The sequence below is a fragment of the Carettochelys insculpta genome, chromosome 5, assembly GCF_033958435.1.
Source record: "Carettochelys insculpta isolate YL-2023 chromosome 5, ASM3395843v1, whole genome shotgun sequence".
In the NCBI taxonomy this organism is placed as follows: Eukaryota; Metazoa; Chordata; order Testudines; family Carettochelyidae; genus Carettochelys; species Carettochelys insculpta.
Window position 1 is genome coordinate 57,503,473 of NC_134141.1, and position 26,597 is coordinate 57,530,069.

The 26,597-nt window shown below is 43.0% G+C and overlaps 1 protein-coding gene across 11 annotated transcripts in view; it reads right to left on the bottom strand.

Annotated features, from left to right (window-relative positions):
* Positions 1 to 26,597, bottom strand: part of AOPEP (aminopeptidase O (putative)) — a 436,790-nt gene that overhangs the window by 401,656 nt on the left and 8,537 nt on the right. The gene's annotated exons all lie outside the window — the stretch shown is intronic.

A 26,597-nucleotide genomic window follows, 5' to 3' on the forward strand; every position in this document is an offset into this window, starting at 1 on the left:
AATCAGACTTCAGAAACAATGGACGGGGCGGGGAGAGAGGCTGGTGGACATCCATGGCTCCCAAAATCTGCTAAACTGGGGCACATAAAATAGATGACTTTCTATATTGCTAGAGCTTGGAGTTCTCGGGGAAGCTGGGGCAGCTGCCACATCCCTACTGCTTCGCCGGGCTCCAGGGGAGGACGGTGGCAACCACTTCCCCCGAGCTCCCGGGGCATGCTGGGGGGCTGCCTCTTCCCTAGGGCAAACTGGGGGCTGCTGCTTCCCTGGGCTTCAGGGGAGGGCCAGCGGCTGCCACCTCCCCAGGTTTCCCGGAAAGTGCTGGCAGCTGCCGCCTCTTTCCTGGTTCCCCAGAGATGGGTGGAGCCAGCAGAAGCTGCGCCTGCCCTCCATATCTCTCCGTCCCTTATTTTGGACAGGGAGATATGGGTGCCCTATTCATGAGTGATATGTAACACACATGCTATCCATGTATATCTCTGTTATAATGCCAATAGAGCATACCGTGTCTTAATGAATTAATGCTTTTACTTGGTGGGAGGGGGTCAAGTTGCAGTAAGTAGAATGCATGTGGGCAACAGCTGTGCCTTCAGCACTCCCACAACTCGCCCGGTTCCATCAGCTGTGCATCCGCTGTGGACCTGGGCATATTGGCGGGCAGCTGTGCCTTCAGACGTCCCCCTACTCGCTCAGTTCTGTCAGCCATGTGTGCACTGCGGACCTGGGCATATCAGCAGGCAGCTCAGCCTTCAGCCTTCCCACAATTCCCGCAATGATTTGTGTTCCCTACCACTCCTGCAAACCACAAAACCACACCAAGCTCACATGAATGATTTTATTTTGGGAGGAGGAGAGGTTTAAGTGGCAGCAAAAAGCAGCCTTCTCAAGAAGGGGCACTTGGGGCTAGAGCGCTAGGTTATCCTTGACCTCCCTCCCCGCATACGGGGATCATGATGATGGGGGTGGGCAACCTCTCTTCTGGGGAATCTGGCCAGTAGGTATCATCGCCTGCAGTTCTGTGCTGGGAGTCCCTCATCAGCTGCAGCAGGGAATGCAGGACCTCCATTTGCTCCACAACTGCCGTTATGAGCTTTGCCATGGCCTCACTCTGCTTTGCCACTTGCTGTTGCTGGAAATCCAGCATTCTCCGCTGCAACTCAGCTTGACTCTGATGCCACCGAGCTGTACTATGATGCCACTAACTAGTGTCCTTTGTCAGCTTACTGCATTCTGCTTCATTCTGCTTCATGAGCTGCAAGGTGACATCCTGCTTGCACCTTTTTCTATTTCTATACCAGTCTCCCACACTGGGCATGGGGTCTGGAAAGCGAAGGTCAAAATTAAGATACAATTCACTTAATGTGCTTTCAAATGGAACGAATGGTTCTCTGTGTCTACTATCAGGGAAAGTTTTTTTAGAAGGCCAATAAAGGCTCATTAAGGCTGGGATTCAAAGTGCGTATTTCATAGTACATCATTTACCATGACTTATCCAGCACATTTCTTTGTGGACAGGGTAAGCTATAAGCAATTGTCTGCTTTTGGGGGAAAGGGGAGGGCTACAAAGCAGCGGAATCCATCAGCTGTCCTGAAGGTGTCCTGGGGCAGGGGAAAAAATTTTTCAGCTGTTCCTCGAGAAATCCTCCCCAGTGAGCAAGGAACACAGTGCCTGGCATCCACGTGGTGAGAGTGGATGGTGCGGAAGGGTTCGATTACAGCCACATAGACAGCTGCCGGGGGGGGCGAGGGGGGAATCCATGTAAAATTTTAAAAAAAAATTACAATAAAAAATATAAAGAAATGCTAGGTGTACAGGGACATGGGTGGGGGGACATCCCACACAGCCCAGCATGGGGAACTCCTGTAAAATATAAAGAAATGCTGGGTGGAAAGGGACATGGGACAGGAGACTCACCACAGAGTCTGCAAACCTTGTTAGGGGGATGGGGAACAGAGCACCTGCAAGCTGCTGCAGGGAAATGTAAAAGGGCAGGAAGCATGATAAAAAAATTCCCATGCTTCTGTAGGTTGCCAAAGAACACATCACCTTCCTAAAACTAACAGATATGGACAAATATGACCTGCTCCTGCAGGTTGACCACAAGCCTGGAAAATTTGCCAAAATGCTTTGTGGCGCCATGACACCACATCACTATCTGGTTGCCTGGAGTGGCAAGGTGTGCTACCATGAAAGCTGCAAGAAGTCAGGCCTACCCAAGAACCTAATGAAAGAATGCCCAGATGAGGACTTCAAGGAGCTCTCCAAAAAGGAAAAGCGCTCCATCCCAAGAAACATTAACATGCTGTTCTGAGGGGCACAGAACCACAGCAAACACGTACCCATACCCAGTCCTATACCCATCCACAACCCGCTTCTAGCATGCAGAATAAATAGTTACTTGAACAGCTTAGTCCAAAGGGGTTCAGGGACTGGCATGGAGGGGACTGGTTCCAGGCCTATGGTGAAGAGCTCTGGGCTGGTGGGAAGAACTTTCTCTGTCTCCTGCTCATTGCCCTCTTCCTCCAGGGCACCCAGCTCCTCTCAGCTCACCCCAAACTCCAGACCAGGGCCTCCACAAGTGTCATAATTAAGACCGGGCTCCATCGTGGGACTGCTCCCCTAAACGTGCAGCTTTTCCTAAGAGCAGCAAATCTGTGGAGCTGCCCCTGACTGCTGGCTGGCTTCCTGAACTTCTGATAGTCCTGCCCGAGTTCTTTCACTTTCAGCCGGCATTGCACAGAGTCCCGGAAATAACCTCTGGCGGTCATGTCGCGTGACATCTGATCATAGATTGCCATGTTTTTCTTGGCCACCCAAGGTCTCTTTGCCACAGATTGGTCTCTCCAAATCGCAAGATCCAGAAGCTCCTGGTGCATCCGCACTGGGGCTCTCTTGCAAGCCTCAGAAGTACTAGGCAGATCGCTACCTTAAGTGCTCATGATTGCAGTAGATCGCTACTGATGCAATTGCTACCGATGTGGTGTGATGGCTACCAATGAGGTGCGATGCAATGAGCCTAGGAATTTTTTCATTATGGGCACCCTTTATATTTGCAGGCCTGGGTGCTGCTGAATTCCAATTCAAATTCTAATTCAAACAAAAATTTGCAGGTTTCCTGTGGCCTTCTTCCCGCACACCTGAGTGGAGATCAGTGGAGAAGGAAGCAGCCATACATGGAGGGTCACCGCACAGCTTTGTGGGATACATATGGGACACTTCTGGAGGCTAATAAATTCGAATTAAAGTCATAGCACTTCCACACTAGCCTTTATTTGAAATTTTAAATTTGAAATTGACACTATACCCATCTGGTAATATCAACACTTAGTTATTGGTATTAGGGCTCAAATCAAGCTAATGGTATTTACAGTGAAAACAGTCACGTTTTACTATCAAGCTAATTCTTTTAAATTTGATTGTATTGCGTAGTGTAGACACAGCCAAAGTCAGACCTTAATAGTTCTATAAGTGTGACAGAAGGCTGATATATCAGTTTTAAAGCCTCTTTTTGTATAAGCCAAACGAAGTCGCTTCAGGTTCACAGAATCACAGGGCTGGAAGGGACCTCAGGAGGTCATCTAGTCCAGCCCCCTGCTTCAAGCAAGATCAACCCCTACTAAGTCATCCCAACCAGGACCTTGTCCCAGGTTAATGGTGTACACCAGATTTTAACCTGGGATCTCTAAAAACTGCTCTTGGCTTTGTTTGGGGAGCAGAGAGTGGGATGAGAAGAAAGCTGCAACAAGAGTAAAGAGACTTCTCTCCGGTAAAAAGCTGTTTTTTTCCTTCATTTAGGAAATCTTGTGTTTGTCTCTATTTGGGGAGAGGACCTTGGTTCTCAACATAATGAGTGTGGGGCAGGGGGGCAATGTTGGGAATTGGTAGCTATCATAAGAGGAAGTACACCAGTGGGAGCTAAGAAATTTGTTTAAAGAAACCTCTAGGCCAGCCTTAGTGCTGTTCTATAAATAAAACAACATTAAAACTTTAATAGTCGGACTGAATCCTAAATGAATCAAATTGTTCCATAGAATCATTATGGATAGCAATTCCTTCCTCTAATAGGACTATGGCGCTAGGAATATATTATCGACCACCTAACCAGGACAGTGATAGTGATGCTGAGATGTTAAGGGAGATTAGAGAGGCTATCAAAATAAAAAAATCAGTAATAATAGGGGATTTCAACTATCCCCATATTGACTAGGTACATGTCACCTCAGGACAGGATTCAGAGATAAAATTTCTTGATGCCTTAAATGACTGCTTCTTGGAACAGCTGGTACAGGAACCCACAAGGGGAGAGTCAATTCTCCATCTAGTACTGACTGGAACGCAGGATCTGGTCCAAGTAGTAACTATTACAGGACCGCTTGGAAATAGTGACCATAATATAATAACGTTTAATATTCCTGTGTTGGGAAGAACACCGCAGCAGTCCAACACTCTGGCATTTAATTTCAAAAGGGGGAATTATACAGAAATGAGGAGGTTAGTTAAACAGAAATTAAAAGGTAGAGTAACTAAAGTAAAATCCCTGCAGGCTGCATGGAAACTTTTCAAGGACACCACATTAGAAGCCCAACTTAAATGTATACCCCAAATTAAAAAACACAGTAAGAGACCTAAAAAAGAGCCACCGTGGCTTAATAACCATGTAAAAGAGGCAGTGAGAGATAAAAAGGCATCCTTTAAAAAGTGGAAGTCAAATCCTAATGAGGAAGATAGAAAGGAACATAAACACTGCCAAATTAAGTGTAAAAATGTAATAAGAAAAGCCAAAAAAGATTTTGAGGAACAGTTAACCATAAATTCAAAAAACAATAGTAAAATGTTTTTTAAGTACATTAGAAGCAAGAAGACAGCTAAAAAAGCAGTGGGACCCCTATATGATAGAGATATAAAAGAAGCAATCAAGGAAGATATACCATTGCAGAGAAACTAAATGATTTGTTTGCTTCAGTCTTCACGGCTGAGGATATTACAGAGGTTCCCAAATCTGAGCCGTCCTTTGTAGGTGACAAATCTGAGGAACTGTCCCAGATTGAAGTGTCAGTAGAAGAGGTTTTGGAACTAATTGATAAGCTAAACAGTAACAAGTCTCCAGGACCAGATGGCATTCACCCAAGGGTTCTGAAAGAACTCAAATGTGAAATTGCAGAGCTATTAATGGTGGTTTGTTACCTATCCTTTAAATCAGCTTCGGTACCCAATGATTGGAAGACAGCTAATGTAACGCCAATATTTAAAAAGGGCTCTAGAGGAGACCCTGGCAATTACAGACCGGTAAGTCTAACGTCAGTACCGGGCAAATTAGTAGAAACAATAGTAAAAAATAAAATTGTCAGACACGTAGAAGAACATGATTTGTTGGGCAAAAGTCAGCATGGTTTCTGTAGAGGGAAGTCCTGTCTTACTAATCTATTAGAGTTCTTTGAAGGGGTTAACAAACATGCAGACGGGGGGAATCCAGTGGACATAATATACTTAGATTTCCAGAAAGCCTTTGACAAGGTCCCTCACCAAAGGCTCTCATGTAAATTAGGTGTTCATGGGATAGGAGGAAAGATCCTTTTATGGGCTGGAAACTGGTTAAAAGACAGGAAACAAAGGGTTGGAATAAATGGTAAGTGTAAGGTAATGCACATTGGAAAAAATAACCTCAGTTACACATACAATGCGATGGGGGCAAATTTAGATACAACAGATCAGGAAAGGGATCTTGGAATTATAGTGGATAGTTCTCTGAAAACATCCACGCAGTGTGCAGCGGCAGTCAGTAAAGCAAATAGGATGTTAGGAATTATTAAAAAAGGGATAGAAAATAAGACGAAGAATATCTTACTTCCCCTATATAAAACTATGGTACGCCCACTTCTTGAGTACTGCATGCAGATGTGGTCTCCTCACCTCAAAAAAGATATACTGGCGCTGGAAAAAGTTCAGAAAAGGGCGACTAAGATGATTAAGGGTTTGGAAAGGGTCCCATATGAGGAGAGGCTAGAGAGACTGGGACTTTTCAGTCTAGAAAAGAGGAGATTGAGGGGCGATATGATAGAGGTATATAAAATCATGAATGGTGTGGAGAAAGTGAATATTGAAAAGTTATTTACTTGTTCCCATAATATAAGAACTAGTGGACACCAACTGAAATTAATGGTTAGTAGGTTCAAAACTAATAAAAGAAAATTTTTCTTCACACAGCGCACAATCAACCTGTGGAACTCCTTGCCAGAGGAGGCTGTGAAGGCCAGCACTCTAACAGAGTCTAAAATAGAGCTTGATAAATTTTTGGAGGTTAGGTCCATAAATGGCTATTAGCCAAGGGTAAAGTATGGTGCCCCTAGCCTTTAGTCAAAGGCTGGAGACAGATGGCAGGAGACAAATCGCTTGATCATTGTCTTCGGTTCACCTACTCTGGGGCACCTGGCACTGACCACTGTCTGCAGACAGGATACTGGGCTAGATGGACCTTTGGTCTGACCCAGTATGGCCGTTCTTATGATTTTCTCCAGGTCCCAACACCAAAGACAGAAATATTAAGTTTAGCTATGATGAAAAAGGTGTGTTACCACAATGTGGAGATACATCTTGAGAATTTCCTGGGTAGCCAAACGGAGCTTACCCCACACATAATCCTCTTAACTGGCTTTTTGCTTCACTAGGTGAAGTTCATCAGGAAAAAAAATCACAGTAATTTATGAGTAGTATAAGGCAAGAGGCTTTGGGAAGCAATCAATGGCTTTAATCAGTAGTGGGTTGTAGTGTTCTGCTAGTTTGCCAACTTGCTCTGGACTTTTTTGAGAAGCTTCCTTCACTGCAGAGGAAATGATTGATTCATTTAATCATTATCATGGAAAGGAGACGGTCTCTGCAAGAGTACAGATTGTTGACCACTATACCTGATCCAAAACCAAAAATAAGGTCTAGAGTGTGTTCATTTTTGTGGACAATGCTGAAGACATCTTGAGAAAAATCCATGATAAGTAAAAATAGCAAACTATGTTGCTAGATATGTTATCTATGTGAATGTCCAGATCTCTGAGGCCAATGAATCTTGAGAAGTCCATTATTATGTTTAAAAGCAGCTTTTTTTCTTTCCAGGAATCTCGCTGCCGTTCACTGGATTTCTCACTTGGTTAACTGTATATCGAGGAAACAAATCAGCAGTCATGTAGCACTTTAAAGACTAACAGAATAATTTATTAGGTGATGAGCTTTCTTGGGGCAGACCCACTTCTTCAGATATGTACATCAAAGGTATTCTTGTGCTTATTCCATCTCTGAATTCACATGTTAGGACTCTATGTTCAGATGATTTAATTTTTCAAGCCGGGACTCTTCTTGTATTTGAGATCAAATGAGAAAATATGACTACAATGCTTTCTTTGACTCATTTATGATGAAAATGAATATGCATCAGAGACAGTGAGGAGACCACCACTCTAATCTTCACTAATGACTTAACAAAAACAAACTTTGAAATCACGCACCAAATTCAACCCTGGATTTAACATGAGTTTTCATTGGATTGCTAGCCAGTTCAGAGCTGAACTTGGTCTCAGATCTAGAGAGATGAAAAACAAATGAATAATCCATTGTAACATCAAGCCACAAAAAGTGACATACCTTGAGGTGATTTGGTATATATTACACACTAAATGTGCATGTGATAAAACCTGGTGGCCCACTGTACTTATTTACAATATAAAATACATACTGTAGCTAAGAACAATGATAGATACAAATTTACCATATGGGCATTTATGTATACACACCATTTAATCCCTCTACGTACCATATGCCAACAACACAATTTACTAACATTCAGACAGATCTAGAGTCAGAAGCACATAGAAAGCCAATTAAAAACTGATAACGATTTGTACAGCTGCACTGAATCAAAATTTACAAACACTTTTTCCCTCTATAGTGTAGTCAACCATAACAAACACTAACATAACACAGTTCCACTCACAAATAAAAGGACTAACATAGCCATCAAACATCTTGGAAATGTATTCAACTAAGCTGTTCCAGGATTAGAAATAAACCAACAGAAAAGAAAAAGAAAGATTTTATGTAATATAAATAAAATAAGCAATAGAATAAACTTTTTATTTGATTCATTCAGGATGGCTGTACAAGTTGCTTACTGCTCCATTACCATTTACCAGTTGTAAATGCTCTGATCTTGTCAGTGTGGGGCGAAGAAGCTAATGTGAAACAGCTCAAATCCAGCAAAAGGAATGCTGATATTTATGGCAAAATATTGCAAAGCATGATGATCGAGAAAGATTACAACAGGGACACTCAGCAATGCTGTGGGAAGATCAAGACTTTGCATCAGAACTAAGCAAAATGCAAGACAGCCAACAGTTGGTCCGGGACATCTCCCCAGAAATGATGATACTATGATGAGCTGAATGCTATTCTAGCGACAGACTCAACCTCTTCCCCCAAAAGTGGTATAGATAGCTCTGGTTGTGCGCAGACTGCTTAAGTGTGTGATGCTGAGGAACTGGTAGCTGACAGTAGGGTGCAGTCCAGTTTAGACTTATACCCTGAAACCCAGGAGCTTTTCATCCAGCTGGAGCCAGTAGATCCCGATCCCATCCCCGTCCCCATCACCTTAAAGCTGGAGACAGCTTCAGAGGCCAAACCAGATTCTGAAGAGTGCACTTCTGGTAAGTAGGCTTTTATTTTCCTACTGATGTTACAATTGTGTTGTGGAGGATCTATGCCCCTTTCCCTTAGAACAGCTTGTTAATGTACTGGGGGACGGCACGCAGACCCTACTTGGACAAAAAGCTGAAGCTCTTAGACAGGCACTTGTGGATTTCCATCACAAGATTTTAGGGAGACCTGACTTATTCCTGCTTCCATGGCAAGACACCTTACCAGACCAAGCCACCAGTAAGTAATCTGGAATCATGGCATCACAGAGCATTCTTGCAAATTTTCAGTGGGATAGAATGACCAATCTTTCCCTTTTCCTTAGAAGCATGGGGAGTCACTAATGATTTTTTGCCTACCATCCTACCCAGTGCAGAGCAGACTCATTCATCTCCCAGTGCAGCCACTTTAAAATCCAGGGCACATGTAGCAGCCCCCTCCCAGGGCCAGTAGGTGGTCAGACCCTCCCCTGGTTCACGTGAGCGCCCTCAGTGACTTCTAATGTTTTTCTAACACATTCAGCAGGAGCTGCTTGGGAATTTAAAATACAGGCCCAGCTTCAAGCAGCATAAGCTCGCTCCCCCTTCGCCTGGCATCACTGGGACATGCCTAGCCATCCCTACATGCCACGCCACCCCTCTCCCCAGCATTGCTTTAAGAAAGTTTTTCTGTGAAACTGAGAACAGCTTACCATAGTGTTAACCGTAAACCTCTTTCGTGGATGAGCTCAAAGTGTTCTGTTTGGAATCTTGCATTTGTTTGTCTTACAAGTAACAAAAGTGAGCCTGCAGTTGCAATGTGCTCTTCAATACAGACAGGCACCCATTATTTCTATTACTACAGTCATTTTTCCAAGTGGAGATAAAAATGTTGCAATTGCTAATGCATATTTTAAAATTTGTTTTATCAGCAAACATCCCTGGAAAAAGACCAAGAGCGCATAGTTCAGCTGCTTACGACATGGAGGAAGAGGAAGACCAAGAATAATTTGTTGGAGAGCTATATACAAGCAGTTTCAAAAGAAAAGAGTGAAATTAGTGAGTGGAGAAAGCAAATGATGAAGTCACCATAACAAAAGAAGACTCAATCACACCCTTTATGGTCAAGCAGACAGAGTTACTGAATTTGGTGACAGAGAAATTGCAATCAGACAGATCTGTTATGACCAGGCAGACAGAATTAATTACCTCACTGCTAGAGTCAGCAATTCATGCACACCCACCACACACACACAAATGTCCCACTACATTACCTTCCCCTTTTAGAGGCACCGTGTGCTCAGGCCACTCCAGGCACCATAGACACATCATCCATACCACATTCATTCTCCTCCCCTGGATGGGCCACTGAATACACCAGCCTCACCAGGCACTATCATTGCAGACCTCCCTCAAACCAGTCCCCTGCTCCTGGCTCAGTATTTCCTGTCCAATTATTCTTCCTGCCCCCATCCCTACCTCATCCTCCACATATTCATCACCCTCCTCTTATCAAGGACCCAGAACGAGGCAAGGAAGGCCACAGAGAGCCCAAGTTCACAGAATCACAGGGCTGGAAGGGACCTCAGGAGGTCATCTAATCTAGTCCAACCCCCTGCTTCAAGCAGGATCAACTCCTACTAAGTTATCCCAGCCAGGGCATTGTCCAGCCAGGACTTAAAAACCTCAAGGGATGGAGAATCCACCACATCTCTAGGCAATGCATTCCAATGCTTCACCACCCGCCTGGTGAAGTAGTTTTTCCTAATACCTAACCTAAACCTTTCCCTCTTCAACTTCTGACCATTACTCCTTGTTCTGCCATCTGACACCACTGAGAACAGTTTCTCACCCTCCTCTTTAGAGCTCCCCTTCAGGAAGTTGAAGGCTGCTATTAAATCTAAGTCTTCTCTTCTGTAAACTAAACAAGCCCAAATCTCTCAGCCTATCCTCATAGGTCTTGTGCTCCAGACCCTTAATCATTCCTTGCCCCAAAACCTCAAAACCCACCAGAAAAGATCACCTTAGCACCTGTTTTTGTCCCCCTATATTCTGAATCTTCCTTTCGTGCCCCCTAAATAAAAACATATTTTGGAAAAAAAGAGTTTCATTTATTGGTTAACATGCTTTGGGGTTTGGTGGGTGGTGATGGCTGTGTCACAGTTTATGGGCAAGGGCATAAAGGGCAAGAAAGCATCATGGTTGAAGGGGTTGCCAATAAAGGCCCTTCACACTCTTTCACAAACATGATTTTCAAGGCATCCCTGATTTTCAGTGCATCTTTATGGGCTTTCCTGTTTCCCCCTGGGGTGAGCTATTGATATTTTCTTGACAGGATCTCTGTCTTGGTCCCCACACAGGCATGAAACTTTCCCCTCCTCACCTCACAAATGTTATGAAGAATACAGCAGGTCCCAATGACCATGGTACAGTTCACTTCTTTGAGGTCTAAGTAGGTATCTAAACATCGCTTTTAAACAGCTAAAGGCACATTCTACCACCATTCTGCACCTGCTCAGCCTGTAGTTAAAGAGCTACTTACTGGAGTCCAAGGCACCCATGTAGGGCTTCATGAGACAACGGAATGACCCAAAATCACTATGGGCATTTCCACTTACTCAGTGTTAGTTTTTTGGTCTGGGAAGAAACCACCACCGTGGAGCCTTCTAAACTGGCCAGAACTCCTAAAGATTTGCATGTCGTGCACCCTTCACAACCACCCCACATTGATATTGGTGAAATGACCTTTGTAATCCACCAACGTCTGCAACACCATAGAGCAGTACCCCTTGCGGGTTATGTACTCTGAGGCCTGGTGTCAGGATGGGGATCTGCATTCCACCACATTTAGGGAATCCCATGGCAGCAAAGCCATCCATTATCTCCTGCACATTCCACAGAGTTACTGTCTTCCACAGGAGAAGCATGTTGATCGCCCTGGCTACTTGTATGATGACAGCTCTCACCATAGATTTGCCCACTCCAAAAATTGATTGCCCACTAACTGGTAGCTGTCTGCTGTTGCAAACTTCCGAAGAGCAATTGCAATGCGCTTCTCAACTGTCAAAGCAGGTCTCATTCTGATATTGCTGAGCTTCAGGGTGGGAGACAGCATTTCACAAAGGTCCTTGAAAGTGGTCTTATGCATGAGAAAGTTTTGCAACTACTGCTAGTTGTCCTAGGACTGCAAAATGGCAATAATGAGCTTGTTTTGCATGGACTCTATGTACAGAAGATACTGCACAACAGTGTGGGAACTGAGCACAAAACACTGCATCAAACTTTGAAATTTATCGGGATCCATGTTAAGTGTCTGTAATGGTGGCTGGCAGTCAAGATGGAAAGTGTGCAAATATGCTATTTTTTTTCCCAGGTGGAAGTGGGAGGTGAGGAAAATGAATTCTGGGATGATGACGTCAGAAACCCAGAAACACTTGTGGTGACTTTTCCACCCCACCTCCCATAAGACACAGGCACAAAATCCTCAAAATGCAACGGGGTGCAGGAGAGGTACCCAAGAAGCAATGTGTCCACAGTTGGACTCAGGCACCTTTGTGTCCGCAAACTAAGTCGACTGGCTTAACTAGCCAGAATACTTGACTTCAACTTTATGTAATCTAGCGTTAAAAATTCAACTTCATTCCCAAGTTTAGACATACCCCAAGCAGCTTCTGGCCAGCAGCACTTTCAGGCAGGCTTTCCTGCCTGCCAGCAGCCCCAGACCATTCAAAGTGGCTGGCAGTTCCATGTGGCTCTCTGCTTGTGTGCTGTCCCCACCCCAGTTTCTGGCCAGTAGGAAGTGAGAGATTTTGCTGGGGGCGGGGGCAGGGACAGCACATGAACCCCTCCCTGCACCCCAAGCCCACTACACAGAAAGCAGCACTTCTCTGTGCCATAGGGGCAGACTTCAGGCTGAATTAAACAGTTTGGCAGGCCAGATCTGGCCTGAGGACTGTATCATTCCTATCCCTGTTGTAAACTCTCTGGAGTAGGAAAACATCTTTACTAAGTTCTGGCACAGAATGTATGTTACGTCAGATTACCTATTTGTTTGTTTGTGTTTGAAACCCACTGAATTTGAGCTGCCTAAAGGAGGATAATGAAAAAGTTTCTAATTATGGGATACAGGTTGAACCTCTCTGGTCCAGCACCCTCAGGAACCGACTGGTGCCAAAAGGGAAAATTTGCTAACCACTGGAGATCAACATTATCTAGCAGCATTACCAACACCTCCACTGCTTACTGAGCTTTTAGATATTTAGGAGTAAATTACAAGTAAACAACAGTATAGAGCACAGGGCCAGGACTGGTAGCTGCAAATAAATTTTATGGGACCACAGGAAAATTGGTCACACCTATGGAAAGCGTTCATCTCGCTAATTAAAATCATGCCAGATTACAGATCTTGCCAGGGGAGAGTGCTGGACTAGAGAGGTTCAACCCATAGTATCCTTGTAATTGCTCATGACAGGGAAAGGAACATAGAAAAAGTATACACGTTATGGGATTTTGTTAATAAAACTTTCTTCCAAAAAGTTTACTGGGGAATTGCAATAGATTTTGAAAGGATTTCTGAAAAAAATGTTCTCTTGACATTCCTGGAGATGTAATTGGCAGACACAGTTTGAATGTCTGATTGTCAATTACAGTTCAAAAAGATCATGATGAATTGGTCTTTCTTAGCTTTCATTTTTCATGTTTCACTGCTTATTGGAAGTACACTTGTAGTTGGGCACAAACTTATTATTTTTGATCAACTGCAGCAAGAATCACACAAAATCTTGGAGACAGAGCTCTAAACAACGTTAAACTGGCATGTAAAGCAACTTCACGAGAAGGCCGAAAAAAGTTTTTCACTAGAGAATGATTCAGTTACTCATCCTGTGGTGAGCAAAGCTGATAAGAAGTAAACTTAAGTTAAGGACTGTGATCTTGATTCTTAACCCTTCTACTGTTTCATATAGAACATTGCAGAGGCTGAAGTACAGAGAATAAGAATACAAAACAGGTGCACTATCAGGAGTTAATTGGCATAGAGAACAGAAATAAGTTGATCACTCTGAGTATCACCCAACTGCTTTACTGGAAAAATGAAGGCAATATTCGCACAACGGTTTACTACAGATCTTTAAATTTTATGACTCACTATGTAGTCCTTATTATGCATTCCCAGGATTAAGCAATCAACTATACGGATATCCTTGGCTTTTGACTGTCACAATTGTACAAGAATAAAGAAAGCTGGCATATTTTGCCCAATTGTTGCCTCCATTACTCTTCCTTTTTAATTCACTGAAAGATTAAATGTGAAACTGGCTGCTCAGGGAATATTCTTAGTGGTCAAGAATGCTAAGAATTATAGACTTAAACAATGAGACAGATTTTTTGCCATTAATTTACTGTCCTGACATTCCTAAATAAAATTAAACAAACAAAATCTAACTATCCTTCCACATAACAACACACCCCCATTTTTTAAGTCTATAATTGTTCAATTACTAATCATTCTATTCTGGTAATGAGGTTCTTACACCATTCCATTCACTGTGTAACCATAAACTGCTGAACTTGGATACAGAAATTCTGAAGTAAGTGATTTTGAAACCTTCAATGTTATATACCCCTATACTCCTGATCTGAGAGGCGGGGAGGGGGAGCGAGTATAGGGGCTGTTTTATGGGTTACATGTAAACCAACTGTAGTACTTATAACATAGTAGCTCTTCAAATATAATATTTTGGATTTGTAAATTACACATTAATCTGTGGCAAATAATCAGGCCAACTGATGGGGAGGCATTTGCCCTCAAGCTTTGCATTTCCTTTCTCTGCAATGTAGGGGAACGGATCAGCCCTGTAGTCTGAGCAGCATGAAGGACCAAATGCTTTAGGCCCTGCCACTTCCATCCTTAGCTCTGCCTCTTTTGGGGTACGGGCTGGCCCCACCACACACACCTTGCCACAGGGCCCACACTGGCTGGCAGTCAGCCCTGCTGCAAATAATGCTAGCTGCCATCTCCATGTACTATTTGTCCTTTTCATGTAATTAAAAATGCTATCAAATTCTAACACTTTCCTGGCTGGTTCTTCAACTCATCTGAAGTGAAACCAAACATTTCGCTTTATTGTGTCAATAAAAATCAATGGACGATTAAAAGTTCAAGAAAGAGAAGCTGTTAAAACATCACCTCTTAATCCTCCAGAGTTCTACTCCCTGTTTCTATGCAAAGTATATTTGTTTACTTTCCTAAGTAACATGAATTTTCACTGCTTTTTATCCTTAGCACTGCATAGAACTCTGCTCTGCAAGAATAAACTGGCATCCTTTTTGGTGTGTACTATTCACAGAATTGTTAACTAAATTCCATCTGTAGAATCTTGATTACTGCTGATGATCCAGAATTAAGAAGAATCTATCCAGGCCTTTAAATTATAGGTTGGCATTTCCACTGCAGACAGTTTAAAAACACTTTTTCACTTAGAAAAATATTTAAAATAAAGTCAAGAGAAAAAACTTGAAACTCAGAATGCTTTTTTTAATTTACTTTACAGAGCATAGCTATAATTTCAGGGCTTATGTTGCCTGCTACATTTAACAGAACAGCTCTTTAATCATCAAAGTCATGGCATGTCAGTGGCAAGGCTGCAATTCATAAACAATTCCACTAATGGATATTTTGGGGGTAGATAGGATGGGGCACAGGCCACCCAAATAGCATGTAGAAGTTGGAAATCATTAGGTGGCAAAAATTAGGTATTTTTAAAACACAAACCACTTGCCTCTCCAAATTCATCTACAAGTATTCTGGAGTTTTCTCTGAGTCACAAGAGAGCACGAGCCCTGTAGGCTGAACAGAAAGTGGTATTACTATTTCTGCGTTTTCATTTTCTCTCTACTTGATTTCCCAGCCTGGCTTAACCAGGAGATCTTGAATGACTTAAAAAAAAAAAGAAAAGAAAAGAAAAAAAAAGAAAAAAGTCAAGAAAATCCTACAGAAAGTGGAAACTAGCTTGAATTACAAAAAATGACTATAAACATCCGGGTACAGCTCAGTCGCTGGCTCAAAGGTCAACAGCAAGGCACAGGTATTCCTGGCTTTCACTCAGCTGAGCTAGAGTCCTCATCTTTTATACTTCTAGGTCCACCCCTTTGTTCCTCAACACAAGGGATGGGCCCAAGTTGTATCCATCCACCAGAGGTCAGGAAGTAGTTCCTCCTGATCAGCATCAGAAGCAGACCACTCCAGATAGCTACACAGTTCCTGAATTCAAGTACCTGGTTGTTTAAATTCTGTGGTTGCCTCTCCATGCTCCTTGGTTCACAGTATGAAAGAGCAGCTAGGACCTACAATGGAAAGAGGTGGTTCACAGTGGGAGCATAAGAAGGGAGTATTAACGTAAGAGAAACAGAATTTAGGACTTGTTCTAGAAGACAAGGAATCCTGAGCTGTCCAAGCCTCTCAGAACCAAAAATCCTGCCTGCTCCTACCATGGCACCACTGAGTGACCAAACAAACGTATAAAACTGGACTCCCACAGAATCAGTGTCACAGACAGCATTAAAATTTGAGAATGCCTGGCTCCCAGTCCTATGCTCAAACTCTCTATTTCTCCCTGAATGAAAAGGCTTGCATCACCCGGTTCCTCATGCCACTCTGCAATATTTTAGATAAACAACATTAGGATAAAATCCATTCAAGCAAGACTACTACAGTGGATAGAAGAGCACACATATTACGTATCTACAAGATATGTAAAGTCAGAACACCCAGATTTCTTGACAAGCTGATTTATTTTCCAGCAGTATATGCAGTGCTTTTTTTGTGCTGGTACTGAGTATCAGCAGGTCGGCAGCCCCAGCCGCAGGACTGGCTGGGGGTGAGGGTCGGGGAGCTAGCTGAGTACTGGCTTCTTTCTTTTCCTCCTTTTTTTTTTTTTTAATAAAAATAAAGCATTGGGTATACATAATCTGTAGTAATGAGGTATTACTGCAGCAAAGTTCATTTACTTGAAGTAAAATAACCACAGCCCACACCTATTCAGCAATTGTGTACTTATTCTGACAGGCCTTTATGTACTGAACTTGTATTCTCTGGCACTACTGTTAATATATAAAAGGGATTTAAATGCATGCCATTAGCAGAAAATGAAGCAATCAATGCTGAAACAAGAACATGAAGCAGCACAGCCCTTTCCTGATTCCAATTTAGATTGTAGACAAGTCCATATTAGTGAAAGAAAAATTGAGCTAAATATGAAAAAAAATTGTTTTGCTTTAAATGTATCATTAAGTATTTGTAAAACGGCAATTATCCAAAAAACCTGTCACAGGAGTTTTCCATCTCCTCTGCAGCCTATGGGTTGCTTGAAGTTTTTGCCTTCAAGCGAAACATTGGGAGTTCAAAAAGTTTTATTCCTTCCTGGCCTCAGATATGAATTAGATCCTGTCCATACTAGAAAAGCTGCACTAGCTTAACCAGATCAATTTAAAAATCAGTCTACTGCATTTTTGGAACGGTTTTTCACCATGGGCTTCTCCACACTTGGACATTCACCAAAATAACTATTCCAGAATAGTTATTTTGGTAGATATTTAGAATAGACAAGCCCTTAGACTGGTTTAGCCCTTGTTTAAATCGTTTTAGCTTGCATCTGTCAACCTCAGGCTGCCCATGAGCAGCTAACTCCATTTACTGCGTGTTAAGATGCATATAAATTAGTTGCTAAGTAGTTTTAAAATTACATTGACTCACACAAGTTTTAAGACACACAGATCCTCAGAGCCATTGTGTTGGGCTGGTTGGAGATTCAGGAAGATGACAGTGAACACCAGAATGCAGTCCAAATGTGTTATTATGGAAAGGGTGGTCTTGGTAGCAGGTCTGGCAAGTAGAGAGGGTATGACAAGGAGATCCAGGATTACGAGGATCCATACATTCCTAACTCCCTGTACATGAGGGACACAGTAACTGCTGAAGCTACTACCCATATCCACACTGGGTCACCACTACTTTGGAGATCCCAGCCTGAAACCCAGAGAAAATCCCTTAGCAAAACTCTCTTATCTACTATATGTGCCAAAGTGGAAGGATTAACAATACCTTATCACAAACAACACATTGTTTGCAAAAGATAAACACAAGTTTTAAACAACCCGAGGGATTCAGAGCTATTGTGAAAAGAAAAATGTGGCTACTTGAAACAGTCTGATGTACCTGGCAAATGATTGCGGCTGTACTGTCCCAGGGTGTTTGGAATAAATAAGCATTGCCACCTAGTGGTAAACTTGTGCAACCATGCAATACTATAACTGAATAAAAAATGGAACTTAAACAGATTCTGTTTAAATGGAAATGCCTACAATTACACAGCAAATTTAATTTTTTCATACATTAACATTTTATGATTTTATCACAATCCTTTGTGAAATCATGCCCTGTTCTTTGCTGGGAAGAACTTCGTAGTAGCACCACATGGAGCTGGAGGAGCAAAAGAAAATCTACACAACTAGCTTATAGTTGTGTGTATATCACCAGGGAAACAGTCTGGCTACAGTTACACTAGAAGCATCGACAGAGCAGCCAGATTGCCCAAGCCTCTCTCAACAGAACGGTGGACTTGAAGCTCAGGAAACAGGACTGCTCAGTGAACCGGAAGCCATCTGTCTGCACAAGGCCCCCCAGAGCATCCACACAGCTTTTTTGTTGACAGAATCTGTTAACAAAGGTGCTCTTCCTTATTTGGGAGAGGCAGAAGTTGTCAGTAAACGTGACGACTTTTGTCAACATACTGTCAACAAAATGTATTTTGTGTGCGGACACTCCACTGGTTTTGTCGACAAAACCAATGGAGCATCCACACGCAATGTGTGGGTTTTGTCGACAAAACTCTTCAGTGTAGCTGTAGCCTCTGAGTTTTACAGATACTTCAGGTCAAACTTTACCCTGAAACAATTCTATTCCATAGCGCCACGTAGTCTGTTAACCCTGGTCAGAATTTGGCCCACATTCTCTATAAAGTATTTATAAACTAAGAGAATAACTTTAAAGTCTATAAGTCCTGGATATCTGATATTGGGTTATTCAATATTTCCAGACATTGTAATTCATCATCATCATCATCAATAACCGTGGGCTCAGCGCCCGTTGGTGTCTGGTGCCTCTCTCACTATTTCCTTCCATCTTTCCCAGTCCAGTGCAGAGTGGCTTAGTTTCTGTAGACTAGCTCCGCACCAAACTACTACATCATCTATCCATTTCTGTGGGGTCTGCCTCTCCTATTTAAACAATCCATTACACCGAATACTAGGGTCTTGATTTTTCGTTTGTCATTCATTCTGCAAATATGTCCAAATAGTTGTAGCTTCTGTTTTATAACCTTCTGCAGCAGGTTCTCTTTCGGCTGTATCTTCCCATATAATTACTCACTGGTGACCTTCTGCATCCATTCTATTCTCAGAATCTTTCTATAACAACTCCTTTTGAATGCCAATATTCTTCTTTTCGAATCTCTCGTTATCACCCATGTCTCACAGCTGTACAACATGCTGCTGAATACACACATTTTCAAGACGCCCAACTTCATTCTTAAGCTAATTGCTTTGCTTTTCAAGATCTTATCCATCGCCTTCAAACTCGCTCTTGCTTTAGCTATTCTAGTTGCTATTTCCTTCTTACAGTCTAGATCATACATTATGTTGCTCCCCAGATATGTGAACTTCTCTATGTTTTCTAGTTCAATACCATCCACACTGATCTTCCTTCCTATTTCCTTATCTCCAAATACCATTGTATTTGTTTTATCGATGTTCATAATCAGTCCGTACTGCTTCCCCTCTTCGTTTAATACCTGCACCGTTTTCGCCAGCTTCTCCTCATCTTCCTCTATGATAACTATATCAAACACACATCCTCAAGCTGTTAATTCTTTTCCTGTGCACAGATATCCCTTCTACCTCTTCCTTGATCTTGTCCATCGCTCTCGCTAGATGTGTGATGAAGATACTTGGCGATATTGGAACTCCCTGTCTTGTACCTCTACTTGTTTTAAACCAACTTCCCAACTCTCTGCATGTTCTCACTGCTGCCTCCGCCTTATCATTAATATCTTTCAACAACCGTATTAGTCTGCCATTCACTCCGTATGACTCCAACACCGCCCAAGTCACTTTCTGATCTACACTGTCAAATGCCTTTTGAAAAATCGACAAAGCAAGCATATATGTTTTTGTTCTTTCATCGAGCTTTCTCCGCTATCAGTCTTAGTGTCAATATCTGCGGTATAGTACTTCTATCTTTTCTGAACCCTGCTTGCTCGTCTGCTATATGTTCTATCTGCGATCTTAATCTCTCAGTCAGTATCATCATCAGCACCTTACCTAGATGACTCGTTAGGGCAATCGTTCTGTAGTTCTTGCACTCCAATGTACTTCCTTTCTTGGGTGCTGCCACTAGCACAGATCTTGTCCATGCCTTAGGTGCCTTCCCTTCTTTCCATGCTATATCACATAGTCGGTGTATTTCCTGAATCATGCTTTCTCCGCTGCATTTGATCATCTCTCCCATGATCTTATCATTTCCAGGGCTCTTGTTGTTCTTTAGTCGTTTCACTGCTTTTTCTACTTCCTCCTTCAAAATATCGGTTTCGCTCTCGATGCTCGGGCGGAGATACCTCTTTCAATTCTTCAGTCAGTCTCTCTGAGACACTCAGTCCAACTGTGCTTCGTATAGATCAGTGCAATATCTCGTCCATCGCTGCACAATCTCCTCCCTGTTCATGAGCACTTCTTCGTTCTCATCTTTGATCACCATCTGCTTCGGTTGCCATTTCCTATTAATATTCCTAATTGTTTTATATACTTCCCTGGTCTTATATTCGCCGTAATACCTCTCAATATCTTCACATTGCTCCTCTATCCATTTCTCTTTATCCTTTCTGGCTGCTTTCCTTACCTCCTTGAATTTCATCCTATATTGCTGTTCTGCCATCTCAGAAATATCTCTTCCGATCTTCAACGCTCTTTTCTCTTGAACCAACTTCAGTGTCTTCTAGGTAATCCACTTCTTATTGATTTTTTCTTCTTCTGGAACAGTCCGCTCAATTGCCTCGTCTATAGCGATGGCTATCCCTGCGACTCTCTTATCTAGGTCTTTCTGTGTGCTGATATTCTTAATCTTCTCATCGAGCGCTCTTCTGTATGCATTCCCTGTTTCTTCCCACATAGCCTCGCCACATCTCTTCTTTTACTAAACTGTGTCTGACATTTTCTTTTGAGTTTTATCTTGATGTTTGCGATCACGAGACTGTGGTCTGAGTCTATATCTGCTCCTTGGAAAGTTCGGCACTGCTGTACTGATGTTATCCATCTTCTTCTTGTCAAAATCATATCTATCATGTTCTTGGACTTCCCATCATTCGACAGCCATGTCCACTTCCTACAGTCCTTTTGTTGGAATCTCGTGTTGCAAATCACCATCTTATGCTCTGTAGGAAGCTCTAAGAGTTTCTCACCTCTCTCGTTTCTTTCTCCATATTCAAACCTTCCCATGACTCTCTCCCAACCTTCATTATCTGTTCCAACCTTCGCATTCCAATCTCCTCCAATGATCAACACATCTTTCTTCTGTATCTCCTCCACCATCTTTGTCAAGTCTTTATAAAATAGCTCAATCTCTTCCTCCGTACCATCCAACATGGGTGCATACACCTGAATGATTGAGATGTAAAACAGTTTTGCTTCGAACTGCGTGACCATCATTCTTGCACTCACCGGTTTGTATCCTAATAAGTGCTAGATATCTGATACTGGGTTATTCAATGTTTCCAGGCATTGTAATTGCTATTATGCAAATTAGTAAAATACTTTAACTGCAGATACAGTAAGTGAAACCCTGACTTTCTGTTCTAAGTAAGTTGTCCATGATACGGCAGGTGTGTGAAAAAAAGCAGGAATAGTATCCACATCTCTTGACTCCAAAATCTTGTGTATCTATGCCCATGCTCCTCAATACAGTAGATGGATACCCTCACTAAAGTGTGTTAGTACTATACTGTGGTCACTATATTACTTGATGTGGTGAATTGTTCTCCATTATATGTGTTTCTCTCAACTTGTGAGATACGCTCCTTACCCCATATGCTGTCCATGATGCCTCTCCTTAGAACAGCAGGATGCAATCTTTGTCTGATTTACACAAAGGAACCATGCTATTGAAATTATGTTAAAGGAAGATGACGAAATAGGTGAGTAAGTACCACACGATGGCAGAAGAGAGCTTTTAATGGTGTTAGCAACGAAGGGTCCTGTGGCACCTTATAGACTAACAGAAAAGTTTTGAGCATGAGCTTTCGTGAGCACAGACTCACTTCATCAGATGCATCAGAAAGCTCATGCTCAAAACTTTTCTGTTAGTCTATAAGGTGCCACAGGACCTTTCATTGCTGTTACAGATCCAGACTAACACGGCTACCCCTCCGATACTTTAATAGTGTTGTAATACATTTCCACTCATCAGCAAATGCATCTCCAGTTTGGTGCATTGTGTTCTTCCACAAAAAATTTCTTCCTCTGCAATTAGCACTGTATTACATCAGTAGCAAATCAGATACTGGACCTTCTGAACAGGTCAAAGGACATGCAGACTATAATACACGAAGAGGGCTGCAGAATCAACAAGCTGGATTTACAACCAGTTTTTTCAGTAAGTTTAGGAAGATGTCAATCACTACCTTTAGAAACCATGCCATGAAGGTTAATTAAATTAAAAGCTATTTGCTGAGACTAATATACTTCTTTGATTAAATAAAAACTTATCAGAAACAGCCTAAGAATCTAAATACCTTTAGTCATGTCTTTTGTATGGGGTATATTAACAAACGCCCCAAGAATCAGCAGAAAGTTTCCTGCTTTTCAGAAGACGTGAGGTTCTCAGCACGCATCTACTTATGAATAGAACAGATAAAGCAAATACCAGTTAGTGGTACTGTGGAGAAAGAAGCTTGAACTAAGACTTGCTTTCAAGAATGTATTTAATTATTGGTACCCTTCTCTACAGAGTTTTCAGATTAAGTTTCCTATACTTGTCATCCTTCCTGTTTCCAATTGTCAGAGACAGTGTACAGCAAAGATCTATGGACCTAGTAAGAAATGATGGAAGATGGAGTAAGAAACAATGGGGAAAAAATTCTTTAAAACACAATTTTTTTTGACATTAGCTTCCCTGGAGGAGCACGTCTGATTCCAATATTGCTTAGTAATAAAATGTTTCAGGTGATGAGGGGTCTCAGTTTTGTGGCCATTATTTCCACCACCAATACTGCTCCATCACACGTCTGCTAATCCCCATCAGAATTCTCTGTGAGGTGTGGGGAATAAGCCCACACTTCTGCGAGACAGACCACAGAGGACCTGGTAAAGTTCTCAACAAGCCCCATAGAAAAGCAGTGGCAGTACACTCAGAAACAACTCTTGTATGGGCATCCCCTGCACCAATAAAGATGGGAGAAGCAATGGTATAAGATGTGTCCAGGGCCACAGAGTACCTTAATTCAACCCTGGGTGCAATGTATACAGTATGAACAAAAGAGATAACTAGCATAATGAAGAAAAATCCACCACCAAATTAATACTTTAATGTAGAGAAACAACTAATTTCCAGTGGTGAAGGTTGTGTAAAGTTTCAATAACCCTTGATCCTACTGATTAAAAAGAGCATATGTGGGAAGATTGACCAGTCACAGAAAAGTCTTTAAATGCAAGATATTTGTGACACAGCAATCCCTTAGGCCACACTAATTTATAGCAGCCTTTCCTCTAGGCTGTGGAGCAATCCTTAATCTCCATTGAGCTATGCTTTAAGGGTACTATTCAGAATCAATTGGAGTGCAAGATTCCTCACCAAAATGTCTTATCCCTATAGAAGATGGATTCTTCCCCAAGGGTTACAAAGTTAGTTTACTATCCAAGTTATTTATTCCCATCAAATCCTGGGGACCTGTTGCCTCTGACAGCATCTTATCAGATTTGTACCATTCTGCCTTACATGTATTAGACTATCCCATGGAAGTCACCTTCTCCTTATAACCAGCGTTCAGAAATTAATCTTCCTCAAGAATGAACTGCAGTGTCAAAGTGACTTAAAACTAATGCTTACTTTTAAAAGGTAAGAGGAAAAGCAAAGCAGAGAAAAAAAGTGTTCGTTTATGTGCAACCTAAGGTCCAGGCAGGGACATCCCTATCAGGGTGAAGATCCTGTGGCAACCCTCCCTCCACCCTAAGACCTGCCCTATCCCACCCTGCTCTGCCCCACCGCTGGCTGCTGCACCTCTCCAACAAGTCCCACCCCATCTCTTTTCATCCCTGCTCCAACTTATCAAGCCCCCAGTGCTCCACATTCCCCAAGTCCTCTCCCCGAATGACAAAACCTGGGTATTAATGGGGGGCCAGGCACAGGGAAGCAGCAGGGATTGGGCCACTACACTCTCCATGGAAGTGGGAGCCACAGGAACTGGAGCGATGCAGCAGCCTGGTCTGCTCCCCCACTATTTCACAGCCAGGTCGCTATACTTCATCATGGCAGCAGGAGTAATGTGTGTTACTGACAGGCTGGAACCGGCAGCTGCTGCTTCCCCTGGGGCCCCGGGCACCCCCAGTATTCGTGAGAAATCAACATTCGCAAGAGTCCTAAACATGGAACCCACGCGAATGTTGAGATCCTACTGTACGGTGCAAGTTACAGCTATTCAAGCATATTTGCAGAATCAATGATGAACGAAAAATCAAGACCATGGTATTTGGCATAATGGATGGTTCAAACAGGAGAGACAGACCCCACAGAGAATGGATAGATGATATAGTAGTTTGGTGTGGAGCTAGTCAATAGAAACTAAGCCACTCTGCACTGGACAGGGAAAGATGGAAGGAAACAGAGAGAGAAGCATCTGACATCAACGACGTTGATGATGATGATACCAGTTAATGCCAATTGTGATACTGACTTTGTAACGGGATATCAAAGCTACTCAACATTTTCCAACAGAACACTTTAATTTTTAAGCAGCTGTAAAAGCACAAGAGCGCTTTTTGAATTTAAGCGCAATCCAGGATCTACCCCAAATCCAAATACCCTTGCCCTGCCTTCTCCTCCTCCCTGTATCATTCCATCCCTCCTCCATCCCCACTCACTTTCACCAGACTGGGGCAGGGAGTTGAGGTGCAGGGGTGAGTGCAGAGTCTTGTCTTGGACCAGTGGATTTGGAGTGTGGGAGGGGCTACAGGCTGAGCCTAGGCAGGTGGTTGGAATGCAGGAAGGGATTCAGGATACAGATTCTGTGAGGGAGTTTGGGCACAAGGGGGGCTCAGGGGTGGGCAATGCTTACCTTAAGTGGCTCTCAGGCAATGGTGCAGTGGGGCTAAGGCAGCCTCACCCCAGCTCTAGCCTAGCATCACCCACAAAAGCAGCCAACATGTCTGTAAGAGGCTTCTAGGGCAAGGGGCAGGTGACTTCACATACTGGCCCCGCTCCACAGGCACTGACCTTACACCTCCCATTGGCCATGGTTCTGCATTCCCAGCCAATGGGAGCTGTGGGAAAAATGCCTGCAGGCAAGTGCAGCATGTGGAGACCCACCGCCCCTTCCCCATCTCCCCCAGGGGCCAGAAGGACATGCCAGCCATGTCCAGGAGCGGCACAGGCCAGAACAGCAGAAGTATGCCTTAGCCCTGTTGAACTGACAGTCTCTTGGCAGCCAAGATCAAGCCTGATTCCAGGAGACTCCCAGCCAGTGTTCCAAAATCATGTGGAAAAAATTAGAGGGAAGGACTTTGTCATCTGCAGATATGTACCACCAATAGAAACCAAAAACCTAGATATTAGTTAGATTTTTAAAAAATTACCATATGGATAATTACCCCAGCTACTACAGGTTTAAACCTCACTACTCAAATAATTAAATTTAAGCATAAGAGAGAAATAAAAGTTATGAAATGCGCGGACCAGTCAAAAACCTAAAACAACACACACTGAGGCTACGTCTACACGTGCACGCTACATCGAAATAGCTTATTTCGATGTAGCGATATCGAAATAGTCTATTTCGATGAATAACATCTACACGTCCTCCAGGGCTGGCAACGTCGACATTCAACTTCGACGTTGGGCAGCACCACATCGAAATAGGCGCTGCGAGGGAATGTCTACACGCCAAAGTACCACACATCGAAATAAGGGTGCCAGGAACAGCTGCAGACAGGGTCACAGGGCGGACTCAACAGCAAGCCGCTCCCTTAAAGGGCCCCTCCCAGACACAGTTGCACTAAACAACACAAGATCCACAGAGCCAACAACTGGTTGCAGACCCTGTGCATGCAGCATTGATCCCCAGCTGCCACAGCAGCAGCCAGAAGCCCTGGGCTACGGGCTGCTGCACACGGTGACCAAAGAGCCCCGCAGGGGCTGGAGAGAGAGCGTCTCTCAACCCCTTAGCTGATGGCCGCCATGGCGGACCCCGCTATTTCAATGATGCGGGACGCGGATCGTCTACACATGCCCTACTTCGACGTTCAACTTCGAAGTAGGGCGCTATTCCCATCCCCTCATGGGGTTAGCGACTTCGACGTCTCACCGCCTAATGTCGATTTTAACTTCGAAATAGCGCCCAACACGTGTAGCTGTGACAGGCGCTATTTCGAAGTTGGCGCCGCTACTTCGAAGTAGCATGCACATGTAGACGCGGCCTGAAAGTCACAAAGGTAGTAACAAAAACTACAGTCTTCCCCTGCCTTACAAGGGTAATTCATTCCTGAAAAACCCCTCTTAGGGCGAATTCTCGTAAGTCAAAAACCTAATTACCATTAATTTCAATGTGAAAAAATTTTATGCGTTCCTGAGCCCCAAAATTTACACCCATTTATGCTAAAACAACACCAAATCCCATTAAAATGAA